This window comes from Macrotis lagotis, chromosome X, assembly GCF_037893015.1.
Source record: "Macrotis lagotis isolate mMagLag1 chromosome X, bilby.v1.9.chrom.fasta, whole genome shotgun sequence".
Classification (NCBI taxonomy): Eukaryota; Metazoa; Chordata; class Mammalia; order Peramelemorphia; family Peramelidae; genus Macrotis; species Macrotis lagotis.
The window spans coordinates 566,642,642-566,659,926 of NC_133666.1; positions in this window are offsets into that span (position 1 = coordinate 566,642,642).

Consider the following 17,285-nt stretch of genomic DNA (forward strand, 5'->3'; position numbering starts at 1 on the left):
GGATCATAATAGTGCCTACTTCCAAGGGTTGTTGTGAAGATAAAATGAGATGGTATCAACCTTAAAATAGCTTTATAACCATAAATAAATATTATTTATTATTAACTATTATTATTGTTTTATACATTTTATTTTGCATATTTAAAGACATCATTCTAAGACTTCACTCATAGGAATTCATTACACCTAAAAAGCTAAGAACTCCTGAAAGTCTAATGGACCACACTGAAGGTTTTCTCCAGGAGTTAGGGGGTTTGAGATCTCCATTCAAGTGAAAGTTCTCTTAGTATAATTGCTAATGATTCCTTAACAAATTTCATGTGCCTACATTGAGTATTAGAGAACACGATTGTGCCTGAAGCTGTTGGCTCCATTGGGTTGGGCTAGCTTAACCTGATGCAGCCTATTTAGTCATCCAGTTTGCTAGCTCCAGCAAAAGAAAAAGACTGTGACAGAATATGCTTTCTGGACCCTAAATCAAGACTTGGTATGGAATATCTGTAAAGGTATATAAGATTTTGGAGGACTTTACTGTACACATTCAGATCTGATTTCTCCCAATTAGGTGTTGCTGCTAACCTGTTTCCTTTAATCCAGCAATGTGTACATTGAGCCCAATAGACAATCATAGGCAGCCTTACAGCAGAGTTTAGTTTATCTACTGGGAACTAGAAAAACAATAAGAGAACATGAAGCTAGTATAGCTAGGAATATATTGTCTGCTTGATAAAGGCAGAGAAATAATCAGATAGCCCTGCTTAATCGATATCACTAACCCCACTCTGCCTCATTACTAGGTCCCCAAGTACCATGGACCCTCTATGGTGAACTCAAAACCCCCTGCATATTTGATATTTGTGATAGGCAAAATGATCAGTGGCTTCAAACCATAGATTCAGCAGACCTCTCTCCTATGGGTTTAAGTAGGAGAATGCTATGAGACCCTTAGGTAAGTATGGGGCAAAGGATAAACAACTGTCCCCAAAACTAAGGAGATAAGTCCCACTTCTGACACATACCAGATGTCTGACCTAAAACTATAAGTTTCATGGATCATGCCAACCTGTATTGATCAAAAGAGTTTCCTCATTTGGAAATTTCCCATAACAATAAATTCACAGATATGATCCCCATTTCTATATTATTTATTTTAATTGTTAATCAGACTGTTAAAGGGATTCATCACACACAAAAAAAGTTAAGATTTAGAGAAGTCCAGTGGACCATACTGAAGGATTTCTCTAGGAGCTCAGAGTTTTGGTACTCCCATCCCTAATTTTTATGTGAAAGCAAAATAGGCAATAAATGATCCCTTTCCCTACTTCTGCTTCATTTACTACATTAAATCCTTTGACTGTGTGGATCACAATAAAATGTGGCATGTGGATTTCAAGCACCTGGGTTTAGAAGTGAATTCAATTCAGAGCTCTGCTATTTAATCCCTAAGGGCTGTTAGGTGGCACAGTGGATAGAGTGCTAGACCTGAAGTCAGAAAACTGCATCTGAATTCAAATCTGATTTCAGATACTAACTGTGAAATCCTAGGCAAGTTTCTTAATCCTGTTCACCTGATCTGTAAAACAAGCTAGAGAAAGAAATAGCAAACCATTCCTTATTTCTGCCAAGAAAGCCCCAAATGGAATCAGAGTCAGACATGACTGAATGACTCAAGAAAATTTACAATATGGTAACGTTGGGAGTGAATCACATAAATTCATTGACCTTCAGTTTCTTCACGATAAGAAATCTTTCAGTGCTTCCCATCTACACACTCTTTCTAATTCTACACCACCATACCAAGATATGTCTAAGGTGACTTTTAGTTCTTGAACTTGTATTTCCATGGGGAGAAGGGGGATGGCAGAAGGAAAGGCGAACAGTTAGGTTGGGACCAGGCAAAATGAGAAAGCAGCTGAAATGTGACTGGATAAACACTTTTCTTCCAAATTCAGAAACAGTCTTTCAAAGAGATATCCTACTGATTTTACTATGTATCCTATGTTATGATTAATTTTCTGAGGAAGCTAGGTTGCCAACGAATGAACAGAATTGTGTACTAGACATGATGCTGTCTATTCCTCAATATATTACCAGCTCAAAATAGTAGCAACTTGAATTAAATCTAGTATCTGACACTTGCTAGTTGATGACCCTGAGCAAGTTACCTAAACCTGTTTGCCTCAGTTTCTTCATCTGTATAATGAGTTGGAGAAGGAAATAATGTCCCATTACAGTATCTTTGTCAAGAAAAACCCCAAAGCTGGATATTACCAAAAAAAGAATAACCAACAACAAATGTGCATGGGATTCTCTAGCAGTTCTCAAATATTTAAGCCTCAAGACTCTTTTATATGTTTAAAAATTATTGAGAACCCCAAAAAACTTTTGTTTAACTAATAGCTAGCCATATTTGCCAAATGAAAAATTAAAACTGATAAATTTTAAATTATTCATCTAATATATTTTAAATAATTATAAATCCATCATTTGTTAAAATAATTAATAATTTACATAAATAATTATTTCTAAAAAACAGTGAGAAAAGTGGCAGTTTTTAAATATTTTTGCAAATCTCTTTAAAGCCTGATTTAATAAAAGTTGGATTCAAAATTTGCTTCTAAATTACATCTGTTGGGATATGTTGTTTTGAGTTAAGTATATAAAAAAATCAAACCTCACAAAGATCAGTTGTTTTTGTTGCTGTTACTTGTCTTTGATTCTTGAAGAGAATCATGACATCAGGAAGGTGATGCCATGATAGACAAGCAAATTGGATTTAAGTGAGGGAGGGATGTGCAAAGTCATCAACCTCACTTTCTCCAGAGCCATCTGATTCCAATAACCAAATATGAATCAGTACAACTGGACATGGCCCTGTATTCAATGGGAAACCTTGACCATCTTAAGTTGAGATCTTTAACAGGTCTCAATTTGACCAAGGCAAGCACATTCAGTGATTAGGCTAGCTAAGAAAGAAATGAGGGATGGACCCTTTTACCTATTTAAAAAAAAAAATCTAGTAGTGAAAGATCTTCAGAGTTTCTGGCCAAAACAGAAACAATTACTTTGTACATTCACTGTGAGCTAGTCAGGGCCCCAAAACTGACCAAGTAGAGTTGGCCTGTGATCTAGGGAAGAGCCTTTTAATAGGCAGATATCTTAGTATTACTATGAAAATATTTTTTTTACTTAACAGACCCCATCTTTGAAGGAAATTCAGGGACTCCCAGGGTTCTCGGACTTCAGACTTTGAAAATTGCTTTTATTATATTGTGGGTCTTTGTACTTCAAGATTCCTCATTATTTCAATAGTTTGAAAGGCACATTGCAAAAATGAACTCATGGAATGGTTGATGTTCTTGATATGAAATGAATTGAATAGCCTTCATCTCCTCAAATACTTATTTGTCAGTCTTCATGAGTCTCTGAAGCTGGAAATATTCTTCAGTCTTTGAAAAAGTCTGAGTCAGAGTTCAGCAACAGATTGCAAGATAAATTTGAAATCAGAGAAAGCTGTGGTCAAATTCCTTAATATGAGATTCTGATTTGTGATGTACTAGACAAATCATTTTAATTTCTAGAGGCTAGAAGCAATCCTTTAAATAGAGCAAATTGGTAGAGAGATTTTCTTCATACAGAAGTTCTTTATAACAACAAAATAACATGTACAATCCCTATTGATATGCTATTTAAGTGCCAAACTTTTTCAAATTTTATTAACCTGGATCTTAGTTGAGAGGCACACAGCCTAGTCAATACTGGGTCCATACAGATAGGTTTTTGCTATACATTTGTCCACCAAGAAACCAAGGATTCTGAGACATACATATAAGGATGGTCTACAACCATGAAATGAGATGTGGTCAAGGTGGAACACAGAGGGAATAGAATGTTATTTACAGAGCACAGTAAAACTAGTTGAGCTATCCTGGACTTAATCTCATCCCTATGAAAGTAACTTGTTGCATGGTGAGCTTGCTAGTAAGTGTTTAGTCCACATTACTGCCTAAATCAGTTTTAACCTTCCCCTCACCCAGTAGAAAAACAAAATTAAAAGCAATGTTCATGAAACATACTGTTCAAGGTTACAAAATTTGGGAAACTGAGTAAATGGAGGAAATTAATCCTGTTTTCAAATTGAAAAGTAGCCACATATAATTAATATACGAGTATATTACATATATATATACAATATTCAATTAAATGATACAAGTCATGGTACTTTTACACTTCCATTGTTCAAGAAGTTTTAGTTATTTATCTTTATGAGTTTCTAGATTTGTAAGTAACAAACTGTATCAGTTTGTGCCAGTTAGGTGGTATGGTAAGTAGAGTGCTGCTCTTGGAATGAGGGAGTCCTCAATTCAAATCCTGCCTTAGATCCTTACTAGCTGAATGACTGAGCAAATCATTTCACTTTTCTCAGACCCAGTTTCCTCATCTATGAAAGCAGAATGATAACACTACTCAGTTTAGAGGATCTTCATGAAGATCAAATGAGATAACATTTAAAGTGATTTGCAAAACAAAGTATTATGAAAGTGATCACTATTATTAGCTAAGAAAAAAGTTTAATATTCTTATTGTTCTCTTCCCTGCAACTTGTGAATTCTTACTTCTCTTTCTTCTCTTTAACTACTTTATGCAAGTCCCACCAAACTTTTAACCTATGCAGTTCAGTGGTGGGTAAGGGAGCTTTAAGACAAACCATATCTATTTGAGCATCATGCTATGATTTATTGAATGAATTATGCAGATTGGCTAAAGAAAGGAGAAAAGTCTAGTTTTAGATTTGGTACTGGCCCACTAAAATTTGAGTAAAACACTTGATTTTTCCACATACCTACCTGCAGATATAAAAAGAGTTAATATTGTTTTAAAAGCCTGGTGAGAAGGATTGTAAAGTCAAGATGGCAGAATGATTATACCTATAAAATAACACCTTAAAACTTATTCTGGAAAGGTAGAACCAACAAAAGAAAAGAGTAAAATAATTTTCTTGCCCAAGATGACTTAGAAGATTGACAGGAAAGGTTTATCTTACTGGGGTTAAAGGAAAATACGGTCCAGTACAGGAAGCAATCAGGCAAGCCAGCAGCTAGAGCCTGGGCTCCAGAACAGCCAAGCAGCAAGGCCCCCAGAGTACCCAGGGCAGACCAGCAGTGTCTCTTCCCATCAGTGCAGCTTAGCAATAAGGCCCTGAAGCCCCTAATGCCTAGCATAGCCAAGAAGTAAGGCCCCCAAATTCTAAAGAACTTTAGAAAACTTAAATACACTAGACCTATAAAGAAAATTTAATGGGAATAGAAAGGAATATGCATTTTTTCTCAGTGATATGATACCTACACAAAATTAACTTGTATTAGTATTAAAAAACCTGATAATCAAATCTGAAAAGCAGAAATATTAAATGTACCTTTTCCTGATCATAATGCAGTTAAAAAATGAATTCAATTAAGGAAAAATATTTTATAATAAGTGACTCTCATAAATGCCTCATTGGACAAATGTATACAGAACTGAGTCAAATTTATGTCATTCCCCAACTGATAAATGGTCAAAGGATATGAACAATCAGCTTTTATTTAACAATGTAATCAAATTGGGGCAGCTAGGTGGCACAGTGGATAGAGCACCAGCCCTGGAGTCAGGAGTACCTGAGTTCAAATCCGGACTCAGACACGTAATAATTACCTGGCTTTGTGGCCTTGGGCAAACCACTTAACCCCACTGCCTTGCAAAAACTTTAAAAAAAAGAATGTAACTAAATTATAGTAATCTGCTGTTTGCTAAATGCAAAGAGCAAGAGCCCAACTTCTGGGATAAGACCTTTCTCTTCAATAAAAAATTATTGGGAAAATTGGAAGTTAGTATGGCAGAAGTTTGGATTAGACTAAAATCTCATACCTTATACCAAGATAAGATAAAAGTGGGTGTAGGATTTAGACCTAAAAGACAATATTATAAGCAAACTAGGAGATCAAGGAGTAGTTTACCTGTCATATCTATGGAAATGGAAGCAGTTTATGTCCAAGGAAGAGATGGAGAGCATCACTAAAAATAAACTGGATAATTTTGATTACATTAAATTAAAAAGGTTTTGCACAAACAAAACCACAGTAACTGAGATCAAAAGAAATACAGTAAATTGGGAAACAATTTTTACAACTAGTATTTCTGACAAAGGACTCATTTCTAAAATATATAGAGAACTGAGTCAAATTAATGAAAAAAAAAACCAACCCATTCCCCAATACAAATGGTCACAGTATATGCAAAGGCAATATACAGATGAGGAAATCAAAGCTATCCATAGTTATATGAAAAATTGTGCTAAATCATTACAGATTAGAGAAATGCAAATTAAAGCATCTCTGAGGTACCACTTCACACCTCTCAGATTGGCCAATGAGATCAGGAAGGACAATGAACAATGTTGGAAGGGATGTGGGAAATCTGGGACACTAATACTTGTTGGTGGACTTGTGCACTAATCCAACCTTTCTGAAGAGCAATTTGGAATTACGCCCAAAGGGCAATAAAAAATGAGCATACCCTTCGATTCAACAATATCTCTCCTGGGTCTATACCCTGAAGACATCATGATAAAGGGTAAAAACATCACTTGTACAAAAATATTCATAGTAGCTCTATTTATGGTAGCAAAGAATTAGAAATCAAGTGAATGTCCATCAATTGGGGAATGGCTTAACAAACTGTGGTATATGTATGTCATGGAACACTATTGTTCTATTAGATACCAGGAAGGACAGAATTTCAGAGAAGCCTGGAAAGACTTGCGTGAACTGATGCTGAGCAAGATGAGCAGAACCAGAAGAACATTGTACACCCTAACAGCAACATGGGGGGGGATGATTAGTCTTAATGGACTTGTTCATTCCATCAGTGCAATAATGAGAGACAATTTTAGGGTATCTGTGATAGATACCATATGTATCCAGAGAAAGAACTGTGGAGACCAAAACTACCACCTTCAATTTAAAAAAAAAAGTTGTCTTATGTACTACATAATTTTGCTATCTCTAATATTTTATTTTTGCCTCAAGGATATGATTTTTCTCTCAACACATTCAATTCTGATCATTGTATAGCATGGAAACCATGTAAAGATTATCAGAATGTCTTTTGGGGAGGAAAAAAGGGAGAGATGGGAGAGTGGGGGGAAATGTGTAAAATTAAATAATAGGTAGTAACTACTATTGTATATAATTAGAAAACATAAAATATCTATATAATAAAAATACATAAAAAGTATCTATAATATAAAAAGTTCTCTTAATCACTATTGATTAGGGAAATATAAATTAGGTACTCCCTTACACCTATCAGAATGATTAATAGGACAGAAAATGAAAATGATAAATTTTGAAGAGTATTGGTATATTAATGCATTGCTAGTAGAACTGTTAATTGATCCAACAATTCTGGAGAACAATTTGGAACTGTGTCCAAAGGATTATAAAATTGTGCATAGTCATTGATCCAGCAATACCACTATCAGATATGCATCCCAAAGTGAGAGAGGAGTCTACAAAAATATTTTAGCAGCTCTTTTGTAATGGCCAAGAATTTAAAATTGATGGTATGTCTGTCTATCAATTGGGGACCAGTTGTGATATATCATTATATTGAAAAAGTATTGTGATATTAAAAAAATAGCAAGCAGAATGAGTTCAGAAAAACCTGGAAAGACATAAACTGATGCAGAATTGAAGTGAACAGAACCAGGAGAACATTAAATACAGTAGTAGAAATATTGTATTATGATCAACTGTGAATGACTTAGATATTCTCAGCATAACAGTGATCTAAATTGGTTCTAAAAGATTTCCACCTCCAGAGAAAGAATTAATGAAGTCTGAATGCAGAGCAAAATATTGTTCTGCATTTTTAATTTTCTTTATGTTTTCTTTCACAGCTTTTGTTTTGGTCTGTGTTTTCTTTTACAATATGACATGTAAATATGTATTATATGATTGTGCATGTATAATCTATATAAAATTCCTTATTTCAATAAAGGAATAAGGGGAAAGGAGAGAATTTGGAAGTCAAAATTTTAAATTATGAATGTTAAAAATTATTTTTGTCTGTGATTGGGAAAAATAGTAAAATAGTATTTTAAAAAAGCCTAGGGACTTTGAATTTCAGTTTTTAATTCAAATTTCGTATTTATTTGTGTTCTGATTTTCAATTGATTTTGGATGGAGGAAGAAGAGAAGAGAAATCCAAGGACCAATAAAAAGACTGCTAACAACTTTTGGAATTGATGATAGGAAAGTAACTTTGTTTTTGACTTATCTAAAATATCATTTTAAATGAATTTATTTTCTCTGAATGACATTAAACTGACTACCAAATGAAACTGAGTCAGCCAAAAAGTCTAATGTCCTTGATAGGAACATTGCAACCATTTTTTAAAAAATTCTCAATAGGGGCGGCTAGGTGGCGCAGTGTAAAGCACTAGCCCTGGAGTCAGGAGTACCTGGGTTCAAATCCGGTCTCAGACACTTAATAATTATCTAGCTGTGTGGCCTTGGGCAAGCCACTTAACCCCATTGCCTAGGAAAAGCCTAAAAAAATTTCCAATAAATTAAGAATTTTAAAAAGCTGATTTTCATTGCCAGATGGTGAGTTGAAGCCTCAATAAAAGAGGTTTTAACATCAAACTGTAGCCCTTTAGGCAAAGGAGATTATCCATTAATGAAGACTGTTTAGAAATATTTTTTCTAGTTTCAAAGCAAGGACCAGGTAGGTTAATCACTCCCTTCAAGGGTAATTCACAGAATGATTTATGTGGTTAAGTAGACAACTGGGAAGAAATTAATGTGTTTGGTCAAGTCACGAAAATCTCTATTAGAATGCAAGATTCTTAGAAGCACTAGTTTTGCTCTTTTTTGTTGTAATCTTCATCAGTTAGCCTAGCACATAATGAACACAGTATTTGTTGACTGATTGATTGAGTCCTCACCTGGGGGAAGAAAGGGGGTGAGGGGGTAGTAATATTTGGGGGGGGGGGGGGTTGCAAGGCAAATGGGGTTAAGTGGCTTGCCCAAGGCCACACAGCTAGTTAATTATTAAGTGTCTGAGGCCGGATTTGAACTCAGGTACTCCTGACTCCAGGGCTGGTACTCTATCCACTGCGCCACCTAACCGCCCAGAGGGGGTAGTAATATTACTGATTGAGATTTTACTCTCTAAGAAGTAATGATAGCATTGAGGTAACTGAAAAGTATAGAGAGTCAGATAGTTTGTTATTCAATCATTTCTGATTCTTCATCATTTCATTTGAGTTCTCTTGGCAAAGATACTGAAGTAGTTTGCCACTTCCTTCTCCACCTCATTTTGCAGAGGAGGAGTAGAGACAAATAGGTTTAAAAGATTTGCTGAGGATCATACTGCTAGTAAATGTCCGAGGCCAATTTTGAACTTGTCTTCCTGACTCCAGGCCAGCTCTATTCACTATACCATCTAGTTGCCGAAGTAAAATAGTAAATGAAAACAAACCATGACTTTCTTAATGATAGAAGAAAGCTAAAGAATATTAATAATCACACTAATAGTATTTATTGTGATCTACTCAAACTAACCTCCAATCTGTGAAAAGCTGAAATTGAAAAGAGTAGGCTAGAAACAAGAAAGTCAGGAACCAAAAAGAAATTTAATTAAATTTATAGTAAATAAAATGATGCTTACAAGAGGAATTCCTCCTAAGGAGAGTGTTTATATTGCTGGGGAAAGTCAGAGTTTATGCCCATAAATCACAAATGTACTGAACCATGATTTTTTAGGTGTTGAGCTGTTGTTTCCACAGCAGGCTCAATGAGTATTCTTGGGTCCTGTGGGAATAATTCTTAAATTGATTACCTTGAGTCTGGGGTAGGACAGGGAGGATTGTGATTAATCTACAGGGTACAGAACCAGAGTTCTGTGATGGGAGCAGGAGAATAGTATTGTGAGCATGTCAAGAGATGTGGTGGAAGTTGACTCTCAGTGGGAAGCTTAAATCATAAATTCTTGAATGAACACCTGGTGTTAGTCAAAACAAGACATTTTGCCAGAAGGTGAGATTTTCCAGAGTGCAAAGGATTGTTGTAATGCCAAGCTAAGGTCACAGTCTGCTTTCTGGGCCTTAACTTTGGGAAACAATGTGCCTCCAAAACATTTTAACAGCACTTACTATCATAACACACCAAAGCAACAGAACAGCTCAGTCTGAGGCCAGTCTTCAATTGTGGCTATACCATTGTATGATTAGGACAGAGAAGACAAATTCACCAAGAGACCCTGGGCAGAGGCTATAATTTGACATCTGATTATGGAAATCTATTTCTCCACTTTCTTAATTTCTTATGAGTTTAAAAATATTCTTGTAACGTTTCTATTAAAAGCATTCTTTGCTAGGTTATTAAATTCAAAATTATCCTGTTATCATTGTCCCTGCTGTTTATCCTCCCACTGCTCATTTCGCAAGGCAATTTTTCCAGGAGTCCCCTCCCAAATTTTCATAATTTTCCTCTACCATCATCCAAAAAGAGAGGAATAGAAACCAACCAGTTCATTTATTGCAGCCACATGTCCACACAAAGCTATCAGTTTAACAAAAATGCTTTGTTTTTATCACACCTAGAGGACATAAACTTCTGTCATCTCTCTATTTCTAGTGCAAGGGGAAAAGTTTTGCTAATCCATTGAGGCAGGTTTGAGAGAAAGTAATCAATATGCAAATTGCAGAGATGATGCAAATGCAAAGGAAATAACAATCTGCTCTGTTAATGATTTGGGATTAAATTCCTACTGCCTTAAAGCAGAGTCCACTCATTGTTGCTTATTTGCAAGTGAATTATTCTCTGGGGTTCCACACAATTCTTTGGTGACCACTGAAACAAACAGACTTAAGGAAAGAAATGATCACAGATCAAAGAGCCAGATGGTTGGAAGGGACCCCAAAGGTTATCTAATCCAACCAATTTCTAAAATCTGCATAGCCCTGCACATCCACACTGCTCATAACTCTAAAAGGGTCCTGACACACTGGAGTATATAACAACAATGTACATATTTGCTGCCTTGAAGGAGGGGGAGTCTGGTATCAGGATAGACAGCTGAACTTAATTGAATGAATCCTGTATTTAAAGTTAGGAGGTCTAAGTTGAAGGTTTAGTACTGGACTGCGCTATGAGAATCTGGGTATGTCACAACTTTACTGGGCCCCTTTTTTAAGTGAATTTGGGGGGAGTATCTTCTAGTTATGAGATTTGATGGGGTTTTTTCTGACCATAGTATTACAGGATAATAGGTCTAGACTTGGAAGTAACCTCAGAGACCTTGCAATCTAGTTTCTTCATTTTACAAATGAGAAAATAGGCCCATGGCAGGCATGTTGCTTGTCCAAAGTCATACAAATAGTACTAGAGGTAGTATCTTAATTAAGATGTCAATCAGTATTCCAACACTGGTTTAGAGCCCATGGAATCCAGAGTAGGGAGAACTCTAGGAGCACTAATATGATCTTGTGAACACCAAATGAGTTACTATGCATTAAGTATTTGTTATCATTATCTTGGGAATGGGATCAGGTTAAACACCTCATTACTTTACTGAGAAAAGTGAGACCAGTCGATGTGAGATCTCCCTTGTCCCCTTCTCTTCAATTTAAAATCTTTTATAATCATCTCTCACTCCCAAGAACTAGAGACCATTTTCCTTGTCAGATGCATTCCCTTTACATATGTCCTTGATCCTATCACCTCTCACCTTCTCAAAAGAATGTCCTTGCAATCATCCCTTCACTCTAATCTTAAACCTAAGATTTCTCCCTTCCTATTGGTTTCATCCCTGTGGCCTTCAAACATGTCCAAGTTTTTCCCTATTCTTAAAAAGTCTTGACTAAATCTTACCATCCCCTCAAGCTACCATACCTTTTATACCTTATCTATTTCCTTTTGCAGTCAAACTAAAAAAAAAAAAAAAAAGCTATTGTCTAATACTCATTCCCCAGACTTACCTTTCACTCACTTCTCAGTCCTTTGTAATCTGACTTCCCAACTAGTTGCTCAATTGATGCTGTTTTCTACAAGATACCAGTGATCTCTTAATTGCTAAGTGGGATGGTTTTTATCCTCAGTTCTCATCCTTCTTGATTTCTCTGCTGTATTTATAATTATTCATTAACTTCTCCATCTGAATTATGTCTCTTCCCAAGGTTTTTAACATTTCTCTCCTGATTCTCCTTACACTTCTCTGAATGCTTCTTCCATGTCCAAAATGAACTTATCTTTCCTCTCTAAAGCTGACCTCTTTTCCAAATTATCTTATTTCTGTCTAAAAATAGTATTATTCTTCCTATGTTCCAGATTCCTATTCTCAGTCTCATTTTTCTTCTCCAAAGTCTCCCTTATAGCATACATACATTCCCTGACAAATCTTGTCATCCCTACCTCCACAACTTCTCTGGTGTATGGTCCATTCTTTATACTCACACAATCATCTCTTAAATTTTGACCCTTATCACCTCTTTCTTAGACAGTTGCAGCAGCCTCCTCTTTGAATTTACCTCAAATCTTTTCATATTCTAATCCATTCTCCACAGAACTAACCAATGATTTTTCTAAAACTCAGGTCTGGGCATATCATAATACTCCATAAACTCTAGTGGTTCCTAGTTACTTCTGAAAGAAAGTCTTTTGTTTGACTTTTAAAATCTTTTCTAATATAATGACCCATTCTTTATCTTTTGATGCTTATATATTACTTCCATTCCTATAATCTGTGGTGAAACTAAAATGTCCTTCTCTCCATTTCTCTCACTTCGTATTCCATATTCCATCTCCAAGTATTGCCTGCCCCCATTTCTTGAAATATACTCCCTCTTCACCTCCACCTTATAAAATTCCTTTCTTCCTTTAAGGCAGAGTTCAAACATCACATTCTACATAAAAACTTTCTTGATCCTTCCCTTCCCAACCCTGTCCCAAAAATGATGTCCTTCCCATAGGTACTTTGTATTTAATTAAATTAAATTTATTGAACGTATTCTCTTTATTATCTTTTGTGTAAGCTTATGTAACAGAGTTGGCATATGCCAAATTACCTCAGAGGAAAGGAACTAGCATTTAAAGGGTTTTAATAGGCACTAAATAAATGCTTGTTGATGGATTGGAAAGATTCTCCTAGTTAGTGTTTTTGATTGGAAACCTGGTAAAAGTCATGGTCCATACTTTCTGATCCCATAAATCATCTGTGCACTCCATCACTGTTTAGAAATCTTCCTCTGGAGATTTTGCTGTAGATAGTATATGAAAGCAAAAATAGAAGAAAGAGGGGAGGAAAGTCATCTTTGGAAAGAAGAAATGTGATGAATGTTATATCATGTCTCTGAATTTTCCTTTTCAATTATAATCCAGGTTTCTTGGATATTCATCTTGATTTCTGTCTGTGATTATTGGATTACATTACTGACAAAAATAATCTTGCTAATGCAAGATTGCTAATGCACTCATAATTTTCCTTTTCTCTCCGAAAAGATCTTGAGTGACTCTCTAATGCTTACAAAATAAAACACAAACTCTTCAGTGTAGAATTTCCATTTAAAATCCTCTGTATCCTTAGTCCAACATAGCTTTTCAATTTTATTTCACACACTCTGTGTTCTAACCAAACAAGAACACTGAACTTGTCCTGCTTTCTCTGATGTGGAAACCCTCAGATAGACTGTTTTATCAACTTGGAATGCTTCCCTCTTATCTTCAACTATTGAAATCCTCCTCCTTCAAATCCCTGATGAGAAACCATTTCGTCCATGGCTCATTCCCTGATAGCCTACTAATGAGAACAATAATAGCTAAGATTTGTTTTGTAATATAAGATTTTATTTGTCTCATCTTCTTTGGTCCTCATAACAAACCTGTGATTTGCTCAACATCTCATAGCTATCAAGCATCTAAGGCAAGATTAAAAATGAAAACTTTCCTGAATATAAATCCAGTCCTTTCTCCATTGTGCCACTTGCCACATAATTGAAGACACCCAACTTTGGATCTCTCCTTTGTCCACATCATTTTTTATCTTTTGTTATACTTTTGTGTTTCCATATGGTATTCTAATAAACCATAAGTACCTTAAGAGAAGAGATTATGTTATTTCATCTTTTGCATCCCCAGGATAAGATAGCGTACTTTGCATATAGCAGGAACTTAATGAATTTTTGTTGATTTTAAATGAACAAAATTTAATTAATATTTATAAGGATATGAACTAGAGCAAATGTGATAGGTAATCTGATCTATCTGTTTTAATGGACCACTGAACTGTTAGTGAAATACAAAATCAAATAGTAGAATGCATTGCATTGGAACACCAAAAGATAAATTGAAACTATAACCTCCATTTCTAATCTCATAGTTGGTCTTAGTATAATTAAAAAATCCTCCACTTGAGTTTTAGTTGGCACACTTTCAGAGGATCTTTGACCTGCTATTCTGAGTATTCATTAACATTGTCATAATAATAAAAACTTACATTTATAAAGCACTGTGCAATTACAGAGTGCTACATGCATTATCTTATGTGATCCTTATATCAGTTTTGTGACGCAGATATTTGAAAGATGAGCCTCAGAAAATTTGGTCTTATAGTTCTCAAGTGGCACAGCAGGGATTTTAACCCAGGTCTTCTGTCTCTTTCCACTATATCATGCTTCCACATGCAATGGATTCAATCATTCAAGTCAGTGTTGAAAGTAGTCTGCTTCAGATATCCATGAATTTCAAATAATCCATTGCTTTTGTTCATGGTGAACTCTTCATAAAGGTTTATGTCAGAATCCTTATCCAGACTTAAAATAATTACAAAATTTTCATTAAAAAATGAAAGAGAAAATTCAGACATGATATAACTTATAGTAATCAATCTCAAAGAGATTGCCAAAGCTAGAAACCTAAAACCAATCCCTAGTAAGACTCCCTAAAACTACTTTCCATTTTTGTCCTTAAGAAACTCCTGGTTCCTAACAATTTTGAGGTACTGAATTCATTCAGCCTGTGGGTTGACCAATTGAGACATCAGGCACAGAATAGAAAAAGCTCAGCAGCACAAAGTACTGTAATTAAGAAAATTGTCTTTCTATGAATATGAATGATTCAATAGATGACTGAGCAATGCGACCTTTTCATTACCAAGACAACTGGATGCAAAAAAAGGCCCCCAGATCCTATGAGAGATCTCAGAGGTTACTGGTAAGGATTGTAGCTTCAGTAAATGCCTTTCATCTAAACACAGGCAATGGGACTGAGTTCAGCAAAGAGCTACTGAGGGAAAGTCAGATCCATAGCTAGATAGAAATAATAGCTACAGGTGTCATAATGCTAGCCTAACTCAAGAGCAAATTAATAAAACATAGAACCTTAAGGCTGAGCATGACCCAAGACATTGTGAAACATCATGTTCTGCTTGTAGTGAATATTTTGTGAATACTATTGATAGACTGATCCATATAAGAACAGATCAAGGCATTCCTTTCCTTCAGGAAAAAAAATAGATCATTATACATCAATGCTTAGAATTTTTTAAAAATCATGAGAATATTTTTAGAACTGGGAGAGATCTTTAGGGTCATTTAATCCATACAAATTGTCTAATCAGTCTTTTAGATAAGAAAATTGAGTCCCAGAAAGGGGAAGAAATTCATCAAAGATCATACAAGCAATAAAGTAGCAGGACCAAATCTGGGACCTCTCACCCCAGATCCAATAATTATTCTATTTCCTACCTTTCATCAATGTGGACATTCCTTCTAATGATAAAGATCACAAACATGTCCATTTCTTTCCACAAGTTCACCAGAGAGAATCCACCAAATGGACTTTGATGCTTTCTCTGGACATCACAAGGACGCCACTATAGACACAGCCTATCCATCAGTTAGTGCCCATTTTACCATATGAACAGCTGAACTTTTTTGCTCTTATATTTCATTTTTTAGGCTTTTTATTTTTTTTTTTTGCAAAGCAAATGGGGTTAAGTGGCTTGCCCAAGGCCACACAACTAGGTAATTATTAAGTGTCTGAGGCAGGATTTGAACTCAGGTACTCCTGACTCCAGGGCCGGTGCTCTATCCACTGTGCCACCTAGCCACCCTGCTCTTATATTTCTTTAATGACATCTTTTATTCCAAATGTCCTGTAAAATTTCATGTTTCAGTCTGATTGTGTTGTCATAAGCCTCTTGACTGCTCTTTGAGCATCTTCACTTTAGTTTCTTCCATGACCATAGTTGACCAAGTCTAATGGGGACAAGGAGGGAGGGTGATGAAAGAGGAGAAGAGCACAAGTATTGATTATACCCCTACTGTATAACAGCCACTATACTAAGTCTTTCACAATATCTTATTTGAACCTCATGACAACATTATATATGCTTTACCATCTTCATTTAACAGTTGAGGAAAATGAGGCAAACAAGTTCAATGGCTTGCCCAGAACTACACAGTTTGGAAATGTCTGAGACTGGATTTGAATTCAGATCTTTTTGATTCCAGGACTTTTTGACTCCAGCACCACCAGATGACTTCTAGCACTCCATGAGAAGATTATTGGGATTAAAAAGATAGTACCTTATAATGGGGAGAAGTTTGAGGTCATTAAAAGAATTATTCAACTTTCCAAGGGCAATCCAGCACAATATCACTTGTGGTCAATTTTTGGACACAGGACATTGCATTTTTGCCTAGGACCCCACTCTCCTGAATAGTTACTTCTCTTCTTGACAACTATTTCCAGAAATCCTTAGATATCCTTTACTTCACTCTCTCCTCACCAACCACCTCAACCACAGTCACTTTGCCAACTGCTCATTTTCTATACTAAAGATGATATCCTGGAGGAAACTTCTCAGTGTCCTAGTCAGCTGATTGATAATGACCTCTCTTGGATTACTAGAAAGCTTTAACCTTGCCTCGTTTCTCTTTCTCCTAAATAGAAAACCTGGAACACTATTCTTTCCTTCCTTCTACCTTCAATTCCAAAACTATGAACCATAATCAAATCAACTCTGTCACTATTTCTATTGGATACGACTGGGAGCATGCTAATCTATTCTCTTATGGTCCACTCTCCATCCTTGGATTTTTCCATTTTTTTCTGGTCACTAATGTAAGGACCTGGATTTGAATTCTGGCTCTGCTACTTATTAACTGGAATGTATTTACCCACGTCATTTCTCTCTCACTTTTATTTTCCTTTTCCATAAAATGAGAGGAGACATTCTAA